Source organism: Gymnoscopelus microlampas, assembly GCF_963454915.1.
Source record: "Gymnoscopelus microlampas genome assembly, chromosome: 14".
NCBI lineage: Eukaryota > Metazoa > Chordata > Actinopteri > Myctophiformes > Myctophidae > Gymnoscopelus > Gymnoscopelus microlampas.
In genome coordinates, this window is record NC_139951.1 from 33,913,588 (window position 1) to 33,940,261 (window position 26,674).

The 26,674-nt window shown below is 40.5% G+C and overlaps 1 long non-coding RNA gene across 1 annotated transcript; it reads left to right on the forward strand.

Annotated features, from left to right (window-relative positions):
• The first annotated feature begins 6,339 nt into the window (after nt 1–6,339).
• On the forward strand, nt 6,340–13,058 carry LOC311061046. Its single transcript, XR_014602348.1, has 6 exons — nt 6,340–6,454; nt 8,271–8,358; nt 8,705–8,818; nt 9,992–10,146; nt 12,020–12,112; nt 12,526–13,058. It is a non-coding gene; the product is annotated as an uncharacterized lncRNA (long non-coding RNA).
• The last annotated feature ends 13,616 nt before the right edge of the window (nt 13,059–26,674 follow it).

Here is a 26,674-nt window from a genome sequence, read left to right on the forward strand (position 1 = left end):
GGGGCTAGGTCCTGCACGCTGCGAGATAAGCTTGGAATGGATGGTGATTTGGGGCAAGGTTTTGAACATCCTAGGCGGTGAATGCAGAAAGTCAGCGAATGGCACTGTCTTCATTTTCTACATATTTCTCGTTACTTAGGTGATGGAATTTAATATGCAAATCCAAATTCACAGTGACATTTAAAGTATGCTGTTTTTTTTGTGTGACCTTTGTAATATGTAGATGTAATTCCTAATTTATTTCTCCTGTATTTTGTCTGATATCTAATTTTTTGGTAAAAAATATATAATTTTTTGGTTAAAAATTGGCAGGTGAAATTTTAAAAATAGGATTGCTTTATAATAATTTTCCTGTTTGAACTAGATACATGGTAATTTGCTAAACACATTGTCAATAGGACCCATGAGCATTTTTTTTTACTATTCCTCAGTAACTGAAAATCCAAATGAGTGGATTTCTTTTTGCTAAAGTCCAAGTCAGATATCAATAATATGCGGCTGCTTTTTCCAATGAGCAAAGGGTTTAGAAGGTTTTGCAGTCTCTTTTATTTTCACCATTTGGTGGCATTCCAAAAGTTTAATTAGCTCCAAAATCTATACTTTGTTCCATTGGTTGCTTATCTCTCTACTCTCTAGCACTTTACTATTTACAATTTGGGCATTTAGTAGATGTTCTTATCCAGAGCGACTTACAAAGTGCAAGATCGGAGTAAATGGCATGAACCCTAGACAACAAACGGCAGGGTAAATGGTCAGGCTACCTAACGTGTTGAGCTGTACCATATCGCAGGTTCTCTGAGATCATTGTAAATTCTTGTTTGTGTTGATTCTCTAAACATCCAGGCTTGGCTGCAGCACCTCTGCAAATTGATTTTGTCACTAATCCAAGTGTCCTGATGCTGAAATCATTAATATTGTGCTAGAATTTCTGCTACTTTATTTGACCTCAACTACTTGGTGCTGTTACAGTATTTTTTACCATCGTTGCACTGTATTGCAGCTTGTTCTGGCTGCTGCTGCCTATAACCATCATGTTGTCATAATCAATTGTCAAACAACTGTTCCACTGAATTGAAACCACACACACATAATGGCGTTTATCATTCTCTGAGTTTCTGCTTCCAGGCATGTAGATCTCTCCAGAAGCGTAATATGCGCCCTTCCATTTATTGTAGCCTGATATACTGTAAGCCAACGGTTCTCAACCTTTTTTGAGCTCTGGACTACTAGCATAATGTATGTAAAACAATCCTCCACAGCAAAATATTTAGAATATAAGAAGCAATGACACAGTCATGTTTAAATTAATATTCAAAAGCTAATTTAGCCTTTGTCCAGGCCCGGCCCTTTAAGAGACATTGGCCGGCCCGGTCCATTCAATACATTGTCATAGGGGGGTTGAAGTGATAGTGACACTTTGATGGAGGGGAGGTGGAGACTCTGTTCCCCCCGGCCCCCGCTCAAGAGGCTCTATGCACAGCAGCCATATTGTGAAGAAATTCACAGGTGTTGCCAATGATACTAATGAAGGCTCTGTTCCATTCTGGTCAAACAGAGTCAGGGTGCTGATATTGTTGGCTCACTGGAAACACTCTGCTACACCAGTGGGTCTAAAATTGGGGTCCAGGGACCCTCATGTTTCCTTGAGGGGGTTCCAAATGGCCCCTTACGGGTGTATAACTCCGAGAGTGTACGCTCTCAGAGTTATGGTGGCCGTGGAAATTAAAAAGTCTGAGAACCACTGTGCCTCACTAAATGGAACAGAGCCTTCATTAGTATCATTGGTAACACCTGTGAAGGAAGTGATAATATGGCTGCTGTGAATAGAGCCTAGTGGTTTGCTCCGTACGTTTGACGTAAACCACTTCAAAAAAAGCCGGGCGGGAATACGTCAATAGAATGCAAGCAGGTGGATTTTACTGGCAGGTGAAATGGAGAGAAAACAAAACAAAAAAGTAAAGGGTGATGCGGAGAAAGTACAAGCTAAAAAACGAAAATGTCTGGAGGCTGATGCGGGGAAATGTTTAAGAATAACAAAGATGCTTGCCCAGTAGCAGTCTGCTGAAAAGAGTGTAAATGTCGGTCCATAGTGCTGCTGTAGCCCTGAAACATGACTGTCATACCATACAAGCGTCATGTGAACCATGGCTAGAGAAGTAAGCAAATACTAGCACAAGAAATGTTGTTACTGATGTACAAGTTCCTTTTAACACTGTCAGTGACTCAAGCTGCATGTGAGCGAAGCTTTTCCACATTAAAATGCATCAAAACCCGTCTGAGGAGCACAGCATCACCACAGGAACACCTCGAGGCCTTTATGCTGATGGCAATTGAAAAAGAGACTCTTGTGTCTTTGGACAAAGGACTGCATCATCGACCTGGTCGCGGAGAAGAAAAGCGCACTGATGCGAAAGCTGCTCATTCAATAAGGTAGAACATAGCCCTACAGTACTTGTTTATTATTCTATTCTATTGTGCTTTGGTCAATAGGCTCTATGCACAGCAGCCATATTATCACTTCCTTCCCAGGTGTTACCAATGATACTAATGAAGGCTCTGTTCCATTTAGTCTAGCACAGTGGTTTCCACGACCCCCATAACTCTGAGAGTTACACACCTGTAAGGGGCCATTTGGAAGCCCATGAGGGTCCCTGGACCCCAACTGTAGACCCACTGGTGTAACAGAGTGTTTCCAGTGGGCCAACATGCACAATATCAGCACCCTGACTCTGTTTGACCAGAACAGAGCCTTCATTAGTGTCATTGGTAACACCTGTGAATGTCTTCATAATTATGGCTGCTGTGAATAGAGCCTATTAGTTGGGCAGCTGCTGCTGTGCGCTGCTGCTGTGCGTCTTTACGCAGTGCAATGTTGGTGTGTGCGTTACAGTGCTTGTGTTTTTGGCCGTCGTGCCCTGCTCTTTGTCTCAGGGTGAATTTGGTTGTAATAGACTAAAGAGGTTAACTATGCGCTGTGGCCTTATGCTTGATGTGAGTTATGGTGCCTGCAGCCAGCGTTGCCAGGTCGGCTTATTATAAGTTTTCCCCCAAGATTTTATTTGAAAATAGCAGCTATAATAGCTCACAACGTGTCGCATCGTGATTCGTGACGCGTTGTGAGCTTGTAGATCTGCTATTTTCAAATAGCCGATGTATACAGTAGGTTTAAAGGGCTCATTTGGCCCATAGTCGCTTCTTTTGGGCTTGTTTTCCTAGACCTAACACAATCCACATAATCTATCCAGGCTTGGCTGCAGCACCTCTGCAAATTGATCTTGTCACTAATCCAAGTGTCCTGATGCTGAAATCATTAATATTGCACTAGAATTTCTGCTATTTTATTTGACTTCAACTGGTACAGTATTTTAACCATCATTGCATTGTATTGCACCTTGTTTTGGCTGCTGCTGCTGCCTATAACCATCATGTTGTCATGTGACAGTCCATGTTGTCATAATCAATTGTCAGCCCCACCTGTTTATGCAATACCCATTGTACTTTTTGTACCTGTTGTCACACACACGCCAAGTTTGAAGTCAATCGGTTATGCCTGGACACACACACACACACACCCAGATAGCAAAATATGGTTATTCAACGTTGAATTATAGTGGTTATGGTTGATTTTTGGTTACGATTGAAGACTGATGGTTTTTCAACATTGAATCACTGTTGTTTTGCAGTGCAAAATTCAATGATTGAAATGCCAACATTGAATCAGCGTTTAATCTATGGTGCAAATTCAATGATTGAAATGCCAACATTGAATCAGCGTTTAATCTATGGTGCAAATTCAATGATTGAAATGCCAACATTGAATCAGCGTTTAATCTATGGTGCAAATTCAATGATTGAAATGCCAACATTGAATCAGCGTTTAATCTATGGTGCAAATTCAATGATTGAAATGCCAACATTGAATCAGCGTTTTATCTATGGTGCAAATTCACTGATTGAAATGCCAACATTGAATCAGCGTTTAATCTATGGTGCAAATTCAATGATTGAAATGCCAGCATTGAATCAGCATTGAATCTATGCTGTTTGCCTTTTTCTTTATTTTTTTCTTGATGGGGGGAGAGGGGGAGGCACACCCCTCCTCACACACCCCCTCCTCCCATTTAATGATTGAAATGACAACATTGATTCAACGTTTTATCCATGCAGTTTGCCGTTTTCTTTTCTTTTTTTCTTGTTGGGGGGAGGGGGGGGCAACCCCCTCCTCCCCCCCCCCTCCTCCCATTTAATTATTGAAATACCAACATTGATTCAATGTTGAATCTGTACTGTAAAATCCAATAGCTATCTATATTAAATAAATAAGTTACCTTTACTCATTTGTTACAATACTAGGTTTAATCAAGTAAAATGCTTTAAAAAGTGCACACTTGACATGATCAGAACACACACTGAACCTGCAAAGCAGCACATTGGCCTGGCCATAAAGTATGCGGCACATATCTCTCATCTTGGAGATTGTCAGTAACAATGTGTCCTCATGGCTTCTCACAAGCATGACACTACTCTTTTTTGCATTATAAATTATGTCATGATCATTGCCATAATTTGAGCAAACTTTCAATAGCTGCTGTAACCCTCCACTGTAAGGACTTAGCACGACCAGGTCATCAGTGTACATAAGGTGATTGATGATAGAGCTACCTATCAGACAGTCCGTATTGCACTTGTTTAATTCAATGGATAGATTTACATAGATTCATGTAAACGTTGAATAAAACGGGAGACAAAATCCTCCCTTGGCGTACACCATTGCTAACATAGAAATGGGCAGATGTAACATTACCCCATTTGACCTGCATTTTCTGATTTGCACACCAAAACACCAGTATACGTACAGTGTCTAGGTGTGCCTCTATCAAGCAGCTTCTGAAACAGTTTGTAGTGGTTAAATCTGTCAAAAGCTCGAGACACATCAATGAAGCATATGAAGACAGTGGAATTATGGCTACTGCAGCTGGCAAATCAGTTCTTTAAGTGCAAAGGTGCATAAGTCTGTGCCGTGTTTCTTTTTAAATCCAAACGGTTATCTGTCAGGACAAACATTTCAAGGAGCACAAGCATGATTCTTTCCAAAACTTTGGAGTGCTGGCCCGAGCGATAGGTCTATTGTTGTCAATGCTGTTTAGTTTACCTGCCTTGTCTTTAAGGACACTGTACTAATTGTACAGAGGTGATTGACTCTGGGGGGACACCATGACCCAACAGACCTGTAAAACACAAGGTCCATTTGGTTCCATTTGTACACTCTGAGTTACAGACCTGTTATGGTCATTCAGGGTTAGCTCTTTATGTGTTTCTGGTAATATTATTGTCAGCTCAATGTGTATGTCCATGGCAAAAATGTCCACCACAAGCCAGCATGGTGATGACCCCTGCTTGTTGTTATCTAACAACTTAATGGCATCAACCACATCCTCAGACCTAATCAGTGCACTTTCAAATGGATCAACATGATCTACTGCCACTGTGCAACTTTTTACACAGTTAAATAAGTTGTGATTGTGTTTTCTCCATATACCTCAGCTATTTCAACCCAGCCACATGCACCCTCTAAGTTAGAGCAGTGGTTCTCAAACTTTTTCATGTCAAGGACCCCCTAATTGACACTTATTAGCCCGTGGACCCCCATTTGAAGAGATATGCCAGGGACCCCCATAAGAGAAGATTTTTACGGCTCTCTAGCAGTGATTCTCAACCATTTTAATTTCAAGGAAGTCCAGTTTGACATGCATTAGGGCTACAGACCCCCATTTAAGGGCATTTATACCTCTGGGACCCCAATTCACATTGTAAAACCAATGTTAATTTAACTCTCAGAGTTACAGACCCATAAGGGTCCATTTGGTTCCTGTCCATCATTTAGCTGGGGACCCCTGGAACTCCCTCAAGTACCCCTGGGGGTCCCTGGACCCCACTTTGAGAACCAATGTGTTAGAGAGTATGTTTTACTGTTGTTCATTACTTTGACTTCTTTCCAAAAATCATACAGGTCTTTGCTTTGTAGCTTATTAGGAAGTGAGTCTGCTCTCAAAGTGTTCTCCTGTCTTTTAACAGATCAAACAGCACATTTAAATGTTGCTTGGTGCGTTTCTTCTCCTCAAACAGTGAACCTTGTCTAGGCCTACCAGATTAGGATTATTTATTTATTATTTGTATTTTAGAACACTAACCAAGAGCAAGTAAAAATTAATTGCACTGTGGTTAGTATGGTTTACTTATCAGTTGTATTTTAGAATACTTTATATTGATCAGTAACGTCACTTGAGCTGGGCGTGCCTTAATGTGAGCATGCGCACTGCGCTCATTATTCAAAAAGTGGCCATTAGCGCGCTGAGCCCTTGTTGGGAGTTGGGACCGTTGGAACTCTCTGCTTGGAACATGGAAGCAAGGAACACGTTTTAATTTCTTCAATTCAAGTAATTTCGTCAATAAGGTAAGTGTTATCTAGTGTGAATTTGTGTATCTGACATGCTGCCATTATATTAGTGAACATTTGCCAAACGTCACGTCAGTGATGAGTGGTTGATGTTTTTTCCACCACATAAACTTAGCCTACTTAAACCTACTTAACCATATTTGTTCCAAAACAATGTTGTAATAAATGGAAGTTTGGTATGTTTTCGTCGAGTTGACTAGCGACTGCGTTTTGATCGTTAGTTTGAAACAACACGGACATGTTATAAAAGTTACTGCTTGCTGAGACCATTTTTTTAGCCCTGAAATAGCCGTGGCACTTTCTCCATTACAACCCGTACATCTACATAAACGTTAACATTTCATATATAAAGTACTCGCCCCACGGCCACAGATGTTACAATTTGAATCGGGTGGGTCTAAGTATCCGTATCTTCCGTATTGTTCAATAAAAAGCATTTTAATCCGATCGCCTGCCATTTTCTCAGAGTTATAATGTATCAGAGTGCAATACACCTCCCAACCGTTAGGGTCGCGTAGTTGAAATCATGGAGACGATCCGGACAAAATGGCCACCGATCGGATTAAAATGCTTTTTATTGAACAATACGGAATATACACGGTACTTAGACCCGCTCGATTCAACTTGTTACATCCATGGCCGTGGGGTAAGCACTTTATATTTCATAATCTGAATGTTTATGAAGACGTACGGGATGTAGATGGAGAAAGTCACAACCTGGTTGAACCATAGCTAAGACCATTGACGCTTTGGCTCACGTCGCGCTAACAAATATCAGACTTGCAAGCTCTCAACGCGTCGCATCCACGACGCGTTGTGGGCTTGTAGATCTGCCATTTTGACCCGTGACACGCCGTAGGGCGAGGTATAAATCAGGCTTTGCATCCACTCTATGCGTCGCTAAACGAGGCTTGTTGTTGGTGCTGATTAAACAGTGTTTGAAATGCAACTACACTAACGTTGGTGTATCTGTCCTATAAGATAACATGCCTTTCAGACGCGCTGTGGACACATTTGAGATTGAAACCCATGTTATGTTGCCGGGTTGTGTTGGTGGAGTGTAGTTCATTGTTTATTTCAACCATTGGCATTATGTTAATGGTTCAATAGTGTGGCAGAAATACCCTGTCTTCTGTGTATTTCGAGTAGACAATAAATGGGAACAGTGGTTCTCCAACATTTTCATCTTAAGGCCCTCTAAATAGATATGTTTGGCTGCAGAGTCAGACCCCCATCTGAACCAGGGACCCCCAGAAGATTTGTTAATTTTCTTCCAAATAATTCCAAGATTTTTCAAGATTCCTCAAAAATAGCAGATCTACAAGCTTGTAGGACAGCTATTTGTGAATATTAGGGTTAAAGTGGTCAAACTAATTGTGATGCTATATTGTTGTTTTTTTGCTGGTGCCCCTCTGGAACCCCTTCAAGGACCCTGGGTGTCCCTGGGCCCCACTTTGAGAACCACTGACATGGCAGACATGTTATTTTTGCCATTATGTATTGTTGATGTACTCAGATTAGAACATGAGATATAGGTTGGATATCCATGTTGAATGTTTTCCATCATTATCTGTTGAAAATAGGGTTAGGGTTAAGGCTATTGTTGTCAGCTCATGGTGCCTTGGGTTATGCCTGTCATAATAATATAAATCACACAAACTGTTGTCACACAATGGTGTGTTTATCAAAGAGCTTATCTACAATAGCCTACTGCTTGCATACACTCTTATAAGTAGACTCATGAGTGATTTTATTTTATTCTGAGTGATTCTCATTTTGCAATTGTTTATATAATATGTTCTCTTCTGTGTAGACCCAATCCTTCGATCTCCTAATCTCTCCATCTGGTGTGGAGAATTTGATTAGTGGGATTCCTCAAGAGGAAGAACTGCAGACTTCAGGTGGGGGTTTCATTTAACATAATGGTTAAATAAACAATAATGAACTGTAACTGTGTTTCTTAGCAGGTGCTAAGGTTATGAGTTGGGTCTCTTGGGTTCTTTCCTGCTTTCTTCACTGTCCTCTGGTCATAGAGATGCTGAAGGGCAGAGCGCTTAGACCCCAAGGCGGTTACCCTCGGCACAACTTTGGGGTTTCACATAATGATATCTGGGTGGTTTTCTATCAGCTGACATGAAAAGCATTCTCTGACCGGGTCAGCCTGTGACTGAGCACTTGGTGTTCAGATAAAACTTGTATTCTCACCATGTGACATTGGTGTAAAATCACTCCTCTGTGTTTGTATAGGTGCACAACACATGCAGTTTGACTCAGCCTGGGCCCTGACCAGAATCCCCTCAGCTACCTTCCTGCCAACAGGCACTGTGCCCATCTTCTGCCTACATGGACATCCGGGAACAGGTTAGCACCTTTTTACCCACGAGTAACAGAGCAACATAAGTTTATTTGGGAATTAACTGTCCAATTGAACTATCAGGGCGACATATGAAAATATGCTTTAGAGGAATGTCTGGTGCTGTATGCAGTTTGGAACCCAGGATTTAAGGTGATGGAGACCTTTATTACACTAGAGGTGTATATATGGAGCTGACTAATTTGTTTGCTGATTCCATGATGACACATTGAGGTTAGACATTCCATAATTGGGCATAGCTGCATTGGGAACTCCTTATATCAGGGGTCTTCAACCTTTTCAGGCCAAGGACCCCCTAACTGAGAAAGAGATGAAGAAGGGACCCCCACTATATATTACATAAAATTGTGTTGCAGATTAAAGCTTTTCATAGATGTTGGATTCATGTTAATGTGTATTGTCAGACATTTTACGACTTAAACCGTCAATACTTAGTAAACTTTCACTCTGTACTTGGTCTGCTCTTTTTCCCCTCTTCGCGCTGCGAGGCGTTGTGAGCTTGTAGATCGGCCATTTTTGGCTGAAGTTGTCCTTAGAATAGGGATGCTATTGTTCAAGTGGTTAGTATAAAGAAACAATGATCTTATCACAGAGATTTGGTGGACCAACTCTGAAGCAACTCTGAAGACCCCCTATGGGTCCCGGACCCCCTGTTGAAGACCCCTGCCCTGTTATGGCTGACTCATGGTGACATGAGCGTGGCATGGGGCATCTCCTGTAAGCCAATTTTAATATATAGGTAATTGTCTGATCACAGTTATGAGAAAAAGCGTTCATCTGTATACATTTATCTATTGAAGAATAGTGAAAATAGCAGATCTACAAGCTCGCAACATCTCGCAAAGTGATGTGTTGTGAACATGTAGATCGGCTACTCTCACTATTTTTCAACATTTTTAAATGCCGGGCCTGTTCTGGCCATAGTACATAATGGTATTATTGGCCCCGGTCATTGTCAGTCATGTCAGTCATTTCTTTTTTTGTTTACAAAGCCTAAAAGTCGGAACCGAAATGTAATTCGTCCAATGTTTAATGACAAAACAGTTACATTGTTGATCATAATTATTTGTATGACAATTAACCAAATGTTTTCCTAATTTACACACTGTTTCAAATGTATTTAGTCACTGTAGTTTGTTCTGTGGTTTGCTGTGTTGTAGGCTTATGCTGAGTTTAACATGATCACCACCACACACCTAGAGACAGACTTCTTTGATGCTCTGGATCGCTATACACTACAATTGGTCCCTATCTTCAAGTCCAAGAAAGGTGCCATTAGAGAGAAATTATCCGGAATTGTGCAGCAAATTGATGGGTAAGTCTACAACATGTTTCTTATATTTGTATTTATCATGACTAAGTTTATATACAACCTATTACCCCAAATAGTACTTCTGCTTCCCGGTTGTATTACAGAGTGTTAAAGTATTGCTAACTATTGATCGTTGTTGATAACTAAATGCTGTGGATTGTACTATTTTTAAATCACATCTCCAATCAGCAACTGTTCATCAAACATAAACTGTTCACAAAATGTAAGGAAACTTGAATTTGGGTCATTATATCTCCCCTTTACTAATACCAATCAGTAAAGTGTTACATATCATTTTTATCGGTGATTAGTCACCTTTACAACGAGGTACAGCTTGTAAGCATCGGGCATTCATGGAATGAGCAACACAGGCAAACGTGTGGGTAGCGCCGAGCAAAAATGTGCCAAAATCACCCAATATGCTTTTGCTGGTAATCGCTCTTGTTTTGAGCGACCTGCCAGCACACACCTGCTGAGAGGTGGGTTCTGCAACTTTGCGTTCTGCAACATGGGTTCTGCAACTTTGTTGAGTTTGTGTATGCTCCAAGCAGCAACACTGCCCCCATGGAAAGATGCCACGTTTGTCCATTCAGGATAAGGCCTGTGCAATAGGCTCTATGCACAGCAGCCATATTGGACAGAAATTGGGCCCCTTCCTTGCTTCCTTCACAGGTGTTACCAATGACACTAATGAAGGCTCTGTTCCATTTAGTGTAGCACAGTGGTTCTCAAACTTTTGTTTAATTTCAAGGACCCCCATAACTCTGAAAGTGTACAAATGGAACCAAATGGACCCGGGAGGGTCCATTTGGTTCCATTTGTACACTCTCAGAGTTACACCCTCTCAAGGAACCATGAGGGTCCCTGGACCACACTTTGAGACCCACTAGTATTTCTAGTGTGCCAACACACACAATATCAGCACCCTGACTGTTTGACTAGAATGGAACAGAGCCTTCATTAGTATCATTGGTAACACCTGTGAAGGAAGTAAGGAAGGGGCCCAATTCATTCCCAATATGGCTGCTGTGCATAGAGCCTATAGGGCAAGTGAAGCTGGTGTTCCGTTACGCAGATTACGCATTATTTGATGTCAGCCCTGGTAGTACTGTATGCCGGTGTGTGCCAGTCAAAGGTGTGTGTCTGGCACCTGAGCATGGGCCCTGCAACTTTGACATCTGTCTTTGGTACCGTTGTGCAAATCTTGCCTGTACATTTATGGTTCCTCAGTGAAGCAAGTGGTCTGGGTTGTTGTCTTCCTTGTTGACTTCACCAGTCTCACAGAACTTAATCCTAAATTTGGAAATGGTACAAGGGCTAACACCAAATAATGCTGTCACTCTGCATAACGGAACACCAGCTTCACTTGCCCTGTTGCACGGGCCTTATCCTGACAAAAGTGGCATCTTTCCATGGGGGGAGTGTTGCTGCTTGGAGCATACACAAACTCAACAAAGTTGCAGAACCCATGTTCAGGTGCCAGTCACTCACCTGTGAGACAGTCACACACCTGTGACTGGCACACACCTGAAGCCCATTGAATGTCATGAATGTCACAACATTGAATGTCAGCAGAAAAGTCTAACAGGCCATTTTGGCACATTTTTGCTCGGTGCTACCCACACGTTTGCTTGTGTTGCTCATTCCATGAATGCCCGATGCTTACAAGCTGTACCTCGTTGTAAAGGCTAATCAACGATAAAAATTATATACAACACTTTACTGATTGGTATTAGTAAAGGGGAGATATAATGGCCCAAATTCAAGTTTCCTTACCTTTTGTGAGCGGTTTATATTGTGGTGTTTCATGCTGTAACTGTACTGTAACTTGTGATGGTCAGATCTTGAACTTTATTTGTTCATTATCCACTTGTAGAAACCTGACGTGACCGCGCTGGGTAGGCTTGTTCTCCGAGGCCTCCTTCTTCTGCTTGGAGATGACCACAGCAGTTTCTACACCACTGTCTTGGTAAGTTCTCATAGTTACACCTTAAAGGTCCAGTGAAATTACATTTTCGATCATTTTATTTTGAAGTTTCAGTCTGAAACGGCCATTCAAACCAATCAGAAGGTTCAATCCCTTCAGGCTATAGCACGGTGGAATCTCACTCACATGGTGTGCAGTGTAAGTGTTTGTAGCCTGCACTCACATGTTGCTCAAGGGAGAGAGATGGCCACTATGCAGAATGTTTGTTACCAAGTTGCTTATTTCTAGCCTAAAATGTTTTCAGATACATATTTTACTGTGCTGATAAGATTACCATGAGTAATATACTGTCAAAAAACAGTAGGCCAACCAATGTTGATAAAACTTCTCAATGCAGATGTGTTAAGTGTCTACATTTCCCTGTTGTAATGTTGTTTTTGTTTGGTTCTGTATAGGATTGTGACAGCGAAAGTGAAGACGCCTAGGCAGAGGTATCGGTCGGATTATGACTGTGAGCAGTGAAGATTCACATCCCTCAGATGGTGTCGACCTTCAGCCAGTGTCAACAGCCATCATCCTTGAAGAGGAGGTATTGTGATGGATAATTTCCAGAACCTCCCTCAAGCACCGTGCCTGCTGTTTAGCCTGACGTATGCACTCAATTTGAAGTACCCTAATGATATGAAGAACATTTTGAACTTTATTCAAAGAGTGATGCTTGGCTTGGGAAAGGAAAAAATTCCCCCCCGCCAAACTGCAAAATCTTAAAAACCTCCTGTCATTTTAGAAAGATTGTATAGTGGATCACTGGTAGGCAGGTTGTCCTCAGCCCTCCTTTGTGACAGTAAACTAAAATGCATGCATTTTATTTTTCTCATGCATGAGAAAATGTTGTAAAGTGATAGGAGTTCTAAATGAAGCCACCTTTATTCATTTTAAGTACTTTAGAGCTGCAAATTATTAAGACTTTGAATGTAATGCCATTAAGTAAAAGTAAGGCACTTTTTTTTAAATTGACAAGTGTTCACATGTTCATGTGTGAAATAATGTACTCTTTCAAACTGTAATGGGGCTGTCCACACTAAGCATATCACTTTTGTCAATCATATCGTTGTAGAATTATTTAGTTTAAATACAGTGCAGACATGATCATTTCAGTGGGCAGTTGCTCATGTCTTCCAGAGTACCAGCAAATCACTCATATTGTTATCATCAACACAGATACTGTTCGTCTTTAGTTGTGTTGAACAGGAGGAGAAGGATGGAGGGGCTACTAGGCTACAATTGCAGTAGCAACACAGAAATGTGTGAGGAATTAATTAGCATAATGACTTTGTGGACGAAAAGAGGTTCACAATCATTGGCTACTCTAAATTCTATAAAATAAAATAAATTAAAATGTGTATATATAGTGCTTGGTGTGGATGGCCCGTTAGGCTTTATTAATTAAGCCATTTGTATTACTAGAGCACTTTTCAGTGTATTTTTTCAGACCGTTGGTTTAGTCTCCAAATGCTTGCAGACATTTTCACGATTTCTTTCATAAATAGCAGATCTACAATCTTGTATATGTTCTATATTTCATCTGTTAAAGCATAAAAACAATGGTTAAATCAGTTCAAAGCAGGTCTAAATGCCTTGGTTCAATAAATGTGAAGATTCAAATCATATTGTCTGTCTTTATTTTTATATTTTCACATTTTGGGAAATGTAAGGTAATTTTGAACAAGATGTAGCCTTACAGTATATCAGCATACACATAATTTAAAATGTACATGCAGATTACCATTAGGTTGTTGGATGATCAGGATCAATATTGATTCCTAACATGATTCAGTATAATCAATTTATAAATTAAATCAGTGTTCGATTCCTGATGTTGTTTCAACATAAAATCAACTAAAATGTGCATGCAGATTACCATTTAGATGATGGTTGAATCAATGTTGATTCCTAATGTTGATTCAACATTAAAACAACTAAAATGTGCATGCAGATTACCATTTAGATGATGGTTGAATCAATGTTGATTCCTAATGTTGATTCAACATTAAATCAACTAAAATGTGCATGCAGATTACCATTTAGATGATGGTTGAATCAATATTGATTCATAACGTTGATTCAACATAAAATCAGCGTGCAGAATACCATTTGGATGATGGTTGAATCAACGTTGATATAGTGTTAGTTAGTGGTTGAAACACTAACGTTGAATCAACAAAGATTAGGGTTGCGATTTCAGTACAGTTTCAACGTTGAGATCGAACGTTGATTCAACCGTTATGGCCGCCTATTTTTCAACGTTGATTCACCCATATTTTGCTATCTGGGACACACACACACACACACACACACACACACACACACACACACACACACACACACACACACACACACACACACAGACACAGGTTTCGTGAGTTTATAGATATTAATAGATGACCTTAAAGCCGGATTTATACTTGTTTGCGCACTGGTGTCGCGCACTGAAAATAGCCAACCTATAAGCGCAAAATGCGCCACAGCGTGATGCATTGTGAGTTTGTAGATCTGCTATTTTGGTGTGCGAGACCTCCAGCAACATAAGCCAAGTTCAAGAATTTTCTTAAATTTGATGGAATTATGGAATATTATTTAAATGTTTCTGCTCAAACTTGCTCTTTCCTCTCACTACGTAAACCTTATTTATACTCCGTAGAATCAGTGTCGCTTGGCAAAAATAACTGAATTTCAAGCTAACAGCATGGCGTCTCCTGTCTGTGTTTTTGTTTTGTTTTGTTTTGTTTTTCATTACAAGCGAACCCTGTGTTTTCCGACATGGAAGTTCTGGATATCATCAATAAGTGCCTGAAGAATGCCACACTGTTTTCAAGTAATTAGAACATTGGTTCTACATTACCCAAGGGGTCCTTGGGTGGGTTCCAGGGGGTCCTCAGCAAAAGTAGTTACCATAGCATCACAATCATCTTAACCACTTTATCCATTTATAGGTTTGGTATTCAAACTACTATTGAAAATATTTGAAAACTATCGAAAATGTTTGGGGGTCCTTGACATGAAAAACCACTGATTGAGAACCACTGATGTAGAACACATTTGAAAGTGAAATGCTCCCAGTTGAAAGATGAATTATGAATGACATAGGATACAAGATGTTGAACGTCTAATTAATAGTTTTAGCACTCAAAGCGCATGGGGAAATAAACACCCCCAATCCACCCCAATTTTTCTCAAATCTCACTCTAAGCGCCTTCTTAGAATTGGCAGCATAGTATGAACTATTTACTTTAGCAAATTCTACTTTTGACAGGGAATTCTGTCATATTATTAGTTATGTGAAAGCATGGTTAATATTGTCAGAAGCTTTAGGATTTCTAATCTGAACTGGATTAGAGAGCTGTGTTATGCACGTTATTACAACTGCTACAGTATTCCATTATTTGCATGAACAGAGTTTCTCCCTTAAATGTGATGTTCTGTAACCAAGAGCCAAGGAATCGGCGCTGGAATTGAAGCCCATTTCCGGGTTCTCTTAAGTCATGCAGTTCGTATTAATGGCCCAGCAGATGTTGCTATTTCACCTCCTGCAGGGCAGTGAAGGCTGCAGGAAAATGTACTCTCAAACCAAGTGAATGAGGTTTTGCCTGGACTGTACACTTAATTTTATTACCTCAGTAAACATTTTCATCAACACTTTATGTTTTCAATCACAAGTTTAAAGTCTTTTTTAAATCGTCATATTATGCGTTTAGTAAATGATGGTCCCATTAATTAAACAAAACTAGTCCAACCCGGTCGACGCATCCGTGGGGGGATATGCGCACATGATCTGGCAACCCGGGAGGCAGTTCGTCCCATAGCTCGCGGGGCCATCCCACAGCCGGGCAGCTCCGTAACCATGGCGATGGTCTCACCACCCTACCTACCTACCTACCTACCAACCACTACAGAGCATTGGCAAATTATAGGAGGATATGATAAAGTCGGTATGTTTCTAGGGCTTCCACCAAGAGAAGACTGCGATTGCAGCCAATAGCAATCGTTTCCGGTTTCATTTCGGGACCGGAAGTTCAAATTCGCCATCAATTCGCCAAGTGTTAATGGCTGTAACTCACTACACATTGCTGTACTGTGAAATACTCAATATTGTTTGGATTTAAGTGGATTCATGAATGAATGGTTATATGATGAATGAATCAGTATTTAATACAACTTTAAAGTGGTTATTTATTGTACGACAGCAACATTTTTTTGTAAGTGTATGCTATACAGGCATCAGGAAACCAGTCACAGGAAGAGTTCAAACCCTACATACTGTAATTTGTTGTGCCCCAGGGGTCTAAAGTTGGGGTTCCCAACTTTTTTTCCTCTACACCAAATTTCACCGCTGAAAATAGCCGATACAGTACAAGCTCACGACGCATCACAACGATGCGATGCTTTGTTAGATCTTGTATCTGCTATTGTCACTGAATATTCTCCTATTATGACATGCCCAGAATAGGGACGCAAGGGTTCATGTACTTGATGGTGAGCTGTAATCAGAATGTACTGGTACAAGTGAGCTACTGGATCTGTGGTTTGCAGGTGGAATGGCAATGAGTACCCCTGAACTGTCACATACTGAATATGCAAAGTCTCCCTATTCACAAACAGTATGGATTATGAACAGGGATAACGTGTAGACTGAATTCTGTATAAAATTATAATATAAATATTATATCCATCTTCATTGTAGGCTCTAATTTACAGGCTGCAAATTAAGGTTACCGACTATCTTAGTATTAAATGGCTTATTTTTAATGACATGCTGTACTGCAGGTATTGACAAGCTTTGCTGTTACTTGATCTGTTGTCTGCACATTTCTGACAGCAATAACATTGTATATTATCACTAGGGCAGGTCTTCAACGTTTTTCTGACGAAGGACCCCTTAGCTGAGACACAGATGAAGCAGGGACCCCCCACTACATATTGTATAAAATTGCGTTTTCATAGATTTCTTAGATAGCTTCATAGACTCGTTTGACAGCACTATCATCACTGATGGATTCTAAGGCTGCAACAACGAATCGATGAATCGATTAAAAATCGATTAATAAATTCGTTGCCAACGAATTAGATCATCGATTATTAATCGACAACGAATCGCGAGTGTTTTCCGACATTAAATGTAATATAATATAACGTAAATGCTGCAAATCATAGGGGGAGACGAGCAGCCTGTTGCTCCTTGAGAGTTGCGCATGCGCACTTGCGCAGTAGCGACCGCAGCTGACAACAAGCCGTCTAGAATAATGGCGGCGTCCATTAGTACGGTCGCTGCTGCAGCAGCGTCTTACGATCGCACCAAAAGATCTAAAGACTGGCAGCGTTTCACTCTGAACAGAGAAAAGAAAAAAATGACCTGCAAACATTGCAAGGCGGACTTTGCTTGGCACGGGAGCACGAGCTCTCAGCTCAATGAATGAGCATCTGAGGAGAAAGCATAGGAGTTTTGGAGACGGCTCGCAACACACTCGCCTCGGTGTGTTTGCTTGTGGGCTTGCCTACATAAGACTCAGTTGTCGTGGCTTTTAACATTTAATATTAACTTTCCACTGCGGAAAGCCTGGTTTCTTTTTACCGTTCAGTACTGGTCAGGATTCAGGTCCAGTCAGTCTATTTATTGCTCTATTTGCGCTATTAGAAACAATGCTAGGATCGATTCACTTAGCAGTAATAGCAGGCTGCTGTGCTGATCCGGTCTGAGGCGGAAACACTACGTGCGTGTATATGTTTGTGTAATTACCGGATACAGTAGGCGGGCTCTAGACCGGATCCGAGCGCTGCGCAGTAAACAGAAACCAGGCTTTTGCATCAGTGTTGCCAAATCCGCTTATTATAAGCTTTTTTAAGATTTTATTGAAAATAGCAGATCTACAAGCTCACAACGTGTCGCTGGCGATGCGACACGTTGTGAACTATTTTCAAATAGCCGATGTATATACAGTAGGTTTAAGTACTAAGTATTAAGTGCTCATGTGGCCAACAATTGTCGCTTATTTTGGGCTTGTTTTCCTAGACCTGGTTGCTTGTTTCTCTCTCAGAATCTAGCTGCACTGTTTAGCACGCAGCCCCATATATCTATGCGCAGCCCTGCATATTAAAGCCAAGACATCTACGATGTGGTCAGAGAATGCACTTTCTTTAATTGAGTTAACTTTATTATTGCTGCTACATCCTTGGTTTAAAGAAAAAAAAGGTACTATTTTGCTGCTACTTTAGTTTGTTTACAGGAACTGTAACACATTTTGATTTTATATCAGCACTTTGCCTACAGCAACCCACAATTTAAGGACTTATATACCATTTTAATACCTAAAAAGACCATTACTGTAACAAAAGTAATCAAAAAAACGAAATAAAAACGTGTCAATTATTTGTGAAATAATATATATAGCTGATCACAAGCTCTATCTCAATCTATTTTGTAGATCAGCTATTTTCACAATATTTATCTGTGGAACCAAGTCAAACTAAATGTAATGCCTCAACTCCTACAATTCCAAGTGCTTTTCAGGCTAGGGTGTTGCCTGTTAAAATATGATTATTTTGGGGGGTCCCGGTCCCCACTCCCCAGTTCAAATATGATTATTTTGGGGGGTCTCCAGTTCAGATATTATTTTGAGGGGTCAGCCTCAAAAGTTTGAGAACCACTGTCCTCGACTCCTAGGATACACAAGTTCAGCAGCACCTTTTGTATTTGATTGATTGAATACTTTAGTAACAGTTTTGTTATGTTGATATATTACAGAGAAAAAATATATATTTTATGTTTTATATTCAGTATCTTTTGTATTTGATTGATTGAATACTTTAATAACAGTTTTGTTATGTACTTACAGCAGGGGTATTCAACTAGATTAGGCAGGGGGCCACAACTGTAAAATAATTTGGAGTCGGGGGCCACACACAATTTGCGCACGTGCGTGAAATTTTTCGGGTCTAATTCGGGTCTAATTCGGTCTAATTCGGGTCTAATTCGGTTCTATTTGACCAATATAAATCAACCTTTTTTCGGGTCTAATTCGGTCTAATTCGGTTCTATTTAAGGTTCTAAGTTAAGTTCCAATGAAAGATGGCCTTTCAAGAACTAATGAAGGATAAATAATTTGTACTGTTTTAACTTTGATAACATAAATCAAAGTTAAAATAAATAATAATTATGAAAATTAAAAAAAAAAAAAAAAAAAAAAAACATTTTTTTTTTTTTTTTTTTTTTTGGAATATGGCCAGGGGCCACAAGGAAGCTCCTCGCGGGCCGCACGTGGCCCGCGGGCCGCCAGTTGAATATCTATGACTTACAGTAACAGTACAGTTGTAGTCAAGGAAGCTGTAATAAAATATTATCTTTGAAGGAAGTATTCATTATTATTGTCTTTTTTGTTAGTTAGAACATGCCTAAAACAACCTAAAATCTAAATTATAAGGTAATTGCTAAATAAGTGCGATAATCCGATTAATCGATTAATCGATAAGATAATCGACCGATTAATCGATTATGAAATTAATCGTTAGTTGCAGCCTTAATGGATTCATGTTAATGTGTATTTTCAGACATTAACCACTTAAACCCGCAATACTTAGTAAACCTCGCCTTTCACTCCGTACTTGGTCAGCTCTTTTTTCCCTCTACACAAAACCTCTTTGCCGAAAATAGACGATACTCACTGCGAGGCGTTTTTTGGCTTAAGTTTTCCTCAGAATAGGGATGTTAGGGTTCAAGTGGTTAATGTAAAAAAAATCTTCCTATCACACACAGATTTGGCGGCCCCCCCTGTAGTAGCTCTGAGAATCCCCTAGGGGTCCTGGACCCCCTGTTGAAGACCCCTGCACTAGAGTGTGTAGCCTACTGACCAGGGGTCATCACCATGCTGTCTTGTGGTGGACATTTTGGTTCAAATTACATTTTTGCCACGGACATACAAAATAAGTGGACAACAATATACAGTACCAGAAACACGTAAAGAGCTAGCCCTGAATGAAAGTTACAGACCTGTCATAACAGGTCTGTAACTCTTGAGAGTGTACAAATGGAACCAAACGGACCCTTACGGGTCCGTTTGGTTCCATTTGTACACTCTCAGAGTTGAGGGGGTCCTTGCAAATAAAACATTTGAGAACCACTAGTACTAGTAGGACTCCTAATGTGTCATTTATAGCGTCATAGTAAATCAGAGTCATACAGAATATTCTGAAGAAAACCTGGAGACTTGTCATTCAGTAATTGGGTCTTATGATCAAAATATGATCATTATAATGGTGTGTAAATCAAAAGTTTGCCATGGACAAGACCTAGTCTTTGCCACGGACACATTTGTCCGTGTACGGACATGATGACCCCTGCTACTGACCATGTTTTCAGATATATAATTTATTATTTATTATTTATCATTTATCATTTATCATTTATCATTTATTATTTATTTGTATTTCTTTTACACAGTAGACACCACAAATCACATGTCTTGCATTGTTTCTCTTGCATTGTCACTCTCTTGCACCTGCTGCTGCTTTGTGGAGCTAACGAGGTGCTACCACCTTTGTGTCTAACCTTATGCACCTTATTATGTCTAACCTCATGTACATACTGTTCCAGCTGGATTATGCTATGTATATGCAGTGTGGCACTGCTGATTTGGTATGTGGTTGCACTCTATTTTAATCACGTAACGCGCATGTCGCTTAACACCTACACTACAGGTCACACAACAATGGACAATTGATATGCATCTAGGCTCAGTCCTATGTTAATTGATGCTGGTGTGACAACCGGCTGTCGGCAGCCTTTGTTAACGTTGTTGAGGTGTGAATTTAAAGTTGTTTTAAATCTATGCATGTGTGTGCGCGTGCTCCTGTTCAAATAGGTTCCTGCACAGCGTCCCATGAGCAATGCAACCCTGTGTGTGTGTATGTAGATATCTTAGAATTTTGCCACATGTTTCTCTTTACTGTTTGATTTATTTTTCTCCTTGCTCTCCCTGTCCCCGCACCCCCTCTTCTTTTTCTCTTACTGAAAACAACAAAAATGATGGCGCTTGCACAAAAACTAAATTCCCCCACTTCTTTACACCTGTAAGCCATGGGATGTGACAATAGAATTCTGATTGTGTTCTGGAAGATTTCTGTTTTCTGACTCTTCCTCTCTGTGCGTGCCTATATTGTCCAGTGGTGGGGGGAAAACAAGTTATTTTTTTACTTAAGTAAAAGTATCAATACCCCAAGTAACAACATTTACTTGAGTAAAGGTACAAAAGTATTGGCATCAAAATATACTAAAGTAAAAGTAGTAATTATGCAGAATGACCCGTTTCACAAGTTCATCACATGTATAAAATGTATACAAATATTTTGAAAATACCAGATCTACAAGCTCACAACGCAAGCTTGTAGATCGGCTATTTTCAAATAGCCAACATTTAAATAGGGCTGATGTGGTTAATGTCTGTTTTGTAATATAATAAAAATCTAGAAAAAGTAACTACTAACTTAAAGGAGAATTCCGGTCATTTTAAGTGTTATGTTTGATGTGTGTCAAATCACTTACCAACGTAGGAATGAAAATCGCGTAACTCCACAGAGCCCCCTATCGACCCCCACCGTTGTCATTATAGGAGGATATAGGATAGCCCAAATTCGCCTATTTTAACCAATGCAAAGTCTGTTTTTTTGCTTCTAGTACTCATTGTTGAGTCCCATGATAATGTAACAGGCGCTAAAACTCCCGACAAGCTAACGGCTAATAACAAACGAGCTAACGCTGGGGCTGCTTATCTCTCTGCATGGCAGCCCCAGGTTGCCAGGTCGGGAGAGAAACCAGCAACCAGCATTAGCTCGTTCTGTTATTAGCCGTTAGCTTGTCGGGAGTTTTAGCGCCTGTTACATTATCATGGGACTCAACAATGAGTACTAGAAGCAAAAAAACAGACTTTGCATTGGTTAAAATAGGCGAATTTGGGCTATCCTATATCCTCCTATAATGACAACGGTGGGGGTCGATAGGGGGCTCTGTGGAGTTACGCGATTTTCATTCCTACGTTGGTAAGTGATTTGACACACATCAAACATAACACTTAAAATGACCGGAATTCTCCTTTAAGTCTTCAAATAGTGGAGTAAAACTACAATATTTGTCTCTGAGATGTAGTGGAGTAGAAGTAAAAGAATAGAACATTTGAATATACTCCAGTAAAGTAACATACTTGCGTAAATGTACTTAGTTACTTTCCACCACTGATATTGTCCCATCCCATATCACAGCTCAAGGTATATATACATTTTCTGAATGTCACGGTGATGGATTCTGCAGATGAAGGCTCAGAGTTTCAGAGTTCAAAGATGACAATCTATTTGACAATGCAAGCTGACACTGACTTCGGCAGCAAAAGCAGAGGACAAATGGAGAAGTGCAGACAGTGCAAACTAAATTTGTAACTAACAAAAGAAATCCTCTACCCTCTGGACCATGTCTGCATTAAAACGGGAAAGAGATGGGTAATGAAATGTATTGTCGAACAGGCCTGTGCCATATGAGATTTGGGGAGACAATTTGAAAAGCTGCTTATTATTTTATGGAAAGCCCTGTTTTTGTGCAGTTGAGTTTCCCCTTCTTCTTCCCTTTGACTTCTTCTGTAGGCAGCATACTCGTACCTCCCACACCTCAGCTGCTTCCCCATCCACAGATTCCCTTTGATTGCGCAGTCATATTTTCATCTAAATGCTGATGGGCTATAGAGGATCAGTGTAAATTGGAAACCCAAACTTATTCTGCACCCACCACCGCCCACCCCACCCCACCCCCGCGTTTGTGTATGCGGGTGGTGAGTGCCATCGCATAGGCCTGTTGTTTGCTGTGCGAATTGTCGTTCACACCCTGTGGCTTCCATGAATTTAAAGGAGGTCTGAAATTGCACTGACCAGCATTAAAGTCAGCAGTATTAATTCAGATGTCAAAGTGAAATAGTGGCCCCTGCATGACATTGGTGCCATATATCATGGTGGAAGTGTCAAGTAAAGATGTGAGATCCGGCTGGGACACACTGTGAGATAATGCCAATGACCCTCACTGTAAAATCAAACCTCTGCAGCTCAGAGGGGAAATTGTGCCACAGTTTAATCAATGCTTTGGTAACGCCACACTTATATTCTTGATAGAAAGATATTTTTCTTGGTTGGAAAAACATAGCAAAGTTAGGTTTTGGTAGCAGTGTTACTATGTGGTTCCTCTGCTTACTGTGGTACTTACAATAAGTAGTTTATCATAATAGCCAACGTTAGAGGTTTAGATACATTATATTGCGTGCTTGGAGCGCAAAGGGCTTAATTGAAAATGACTTTTATATATCATTTTATATCAAATGGCAAAAGAATAATGGTTATTAAAATTTTAACTTTTTTAAAATAAAGGCTGAAAACCTAAAGGCGTAAGTGAAAACCTTCAATTGAGTGTAGAGCACAAAAGGTGTAAGTGCATTGAACTTGGAGTGCAAAAGGCGTAAGTGCAGGTCAAGTTCATTGAGCTTGGAGTGCAAAAGGCGTACGGTACAGTAAGTGCAGTTCAAGTGCATTTACACCTATAATGCACTGAACAATTCATACAAGTGGCAAGGCACATCTTACATGTGAAGGTCCTAGTGCAGTAGTCTAGAATCCTGTCCCCTTATCACACATAAAGAACACTTCAAAAGCACTAGGAGACAACTTCTATTCATCAAAGATGTGATGTTGTAGTGGACTAATGCTCCAACTCTCAGCATGTTTCCATGTTCAAGTCCCAGACCTACAGTAGTTAACATAACATCAGTGTTAACATACTGTATAAACAAACACTTCAAAAATACTAAGTGACCTCTTGAGAATGACTGAGCAATGGTATAGTGGTCTAGTGCTCAGTCTTTTGCTTTTGTTTGGGCTTGTTTTTGAAGTGTAGTTGCTTATTTGGCCTTGCTTTCAAGATTATTTTTGAAAATAGCTGATGTAATATAGGCTCAAGTGGTAAAACTGGTCGCTTCTTTTTGGCTTGTTTTCACACACCTGGTTGCTTGTTTCACTCACATAATCTGGCAACACTGGAGCCTGCAGTATTTTGTTTTGGTCCTTGGACCAAAACAAAAATAACAAAGAGCATTTTTGCGATAGCTAGTCGTAGTAGCCTACTGCTTTGCTTTGGAGTTGATCGATAGGTATCGGAATTGAGAGTTGAGGATATGGTATCTATGTGCAATGTTCAAATGTGCGATGGGCAATGTGCGTCGTCTGCACCAGTAGCAGAGGAGAGGTCCCCTCTGCGGAGCCTTTAACTCCCTCTCTACCCCCTCTTCACCACCCCTCGGCTAACGATGGGCTGCGGCTGTCGGTACCCGCCGACACGCTCCTAGATGTTAGCCTTCAGTTAGTAAAGCTGAATTACTCCAGGATTGAACTGCTCCAGCATTCAAAGCTGTGTTATGTAACTTTCCTGTTCTACCTCAGAGTTCTTTACCTCTGCTTTACCTCTCAGGAAACATATGACAGTCCTCCAGTACCTTGATGGCACTGGACTTGAACCTGCAAACTGTCCGTAGCAGAGGCAACAGATCAAGCCTCCAAAATGGCAAAGTTTTCCAGCAATGAACTATAGGAGAACTGGGATTTGAACATCAAATCTTAGTGCTGAGAGTCTGATCATTTGCCCATAACACCATCTCTTAGTGACTCTCAGCAGATATCTCTTAGTACTTGAAGCGTTCTTTTTTATGTTAGCCTTCAGTTAGAAAAGTTTAAATACGCCACCATTGTCAGAATCATGGTCAGTATCATGTGAGTATCATGGTCAGTTTCATGGTCAGTATCATGTCTTTATCATGACCGTATCGTGGTCAATATCTTGTCAGTATAATTGTCCGTATCGTGGTCAGTATCATGTCAATATCATGTCAGTGTCATGGTTAGTCATGGTCAGTGTCATGTCAGTATGATGTTCAGTATCATGGTCAGTATCATGTAATCTAAATAGTAGTCTTCAAGAGACAAAAAGGTGGCCGCACACACTGGTAGCCAAAGTGCCAATATTTTATTTTTAGGACGGAGAGTAAAAAGAAACTAGAGTAAAATCACCTTCTGTTTTAGAGTTTAGACTCAGTGTGGTGCCCTGGTCCTGTATATATGGAGTGAGAACAGACATGAAAACCAGCACAGAAATCTCCAGACGCCGATGTTGAATGTTTAGAAAAATATGGATGGTTTATTTGACCCTACTTTGACAAGCATTATAATCCATTTCCGTGAAGTTTCAAGTCCTCTGATGTCAATGGAACACAGTCTACATCCAAATATGACAGTGGTATATCTGTTATCAACAACACATTCATTCACTTCTCATATACAAACAGTTTTGCAAAGACACACGCACACGCACGCACGCACGCACGCACGCGTGCACACACACATACACACACACACACGCACACACACACACACACACACACAGTATAGCATTAATTTATCCTGTCAAATACTTGGTTAAGTGGGTTTCTATTCTGAACTCACTAAACAGTGATGACTTATATATTTATTTTTTCAGAATCTACTGAAAACAGACAGTCTAATACAAAGTCCACCCAGTACAGACTTGTCCATAATACTGCTTCTAGAATAGCTTATTTACAATCGTCTACTGGAAGCAAAGAAACCTGCCATTGCTTTAATAACAAACTGATACAAGCTAGCCATCACTAATCAAACCAATGAAAGAAATCAAGAACAGAAAATATACATACTTTTCAATTGATTGTGCTTTGTAACCCACGAAACCACTTCAGTTTTAGAAATGGAATATCTGCCAGAGGCACCAAATAGAAGTACTGTTAACATCCATTTCAGTTTCTCTCATTGAGATTCTCTATAGCTATGAGTAGGACTGGAGGAGTACAAATCATAGTTGTTTTTATACTTCTATTTATATATTTATAAAGTTATTACAGGCTCTTCTCGGGTCACCATCAACACGTGGTGTGGTGTTGTGTTGCACAACAGAAGTCATGGAGGTCCTTGTATTTAACCATGCAAAGCCCTTAAGATTTGCCAGAAAAGATCACAGACTAGATTAGTTGGACAGAGAGACTGCTAAAGCCTTAAACAGACAGAGTACATGTCTTCTCACTAGAACACACACTGGACAGGACCTCAGCCTGTGGGGTCGATGAAGATATGACAGTTGAAATAATAAGCTTGACAACACCGTACTGTACCTACTGGACCTCAACTGCAACACATCTCTGCGGATTCAGCTGGACCTGTGTGTACACAGTAGTACTTAAGAGTGCTCCCCCCCACCGTCCCACCGTCTCTTACAGAGGTTCGTGGTTCTGAGCCAAAGTCTGGAAACGCACACAAACTGAACTCTGATTGACGTTGCAGGATATCGGGTCATGGTGATATCGTCACCATCCTACTCTGACACAAGGCCGATGTATCCACCTACTCCACCATAATCCCTCCCACCCCCCCCCCCCCCCCCATCCCCCCCAATACACAACAGTGCATCGTCTGTCTGTTTCATGTGGGCAGCAGTAGCCAGCA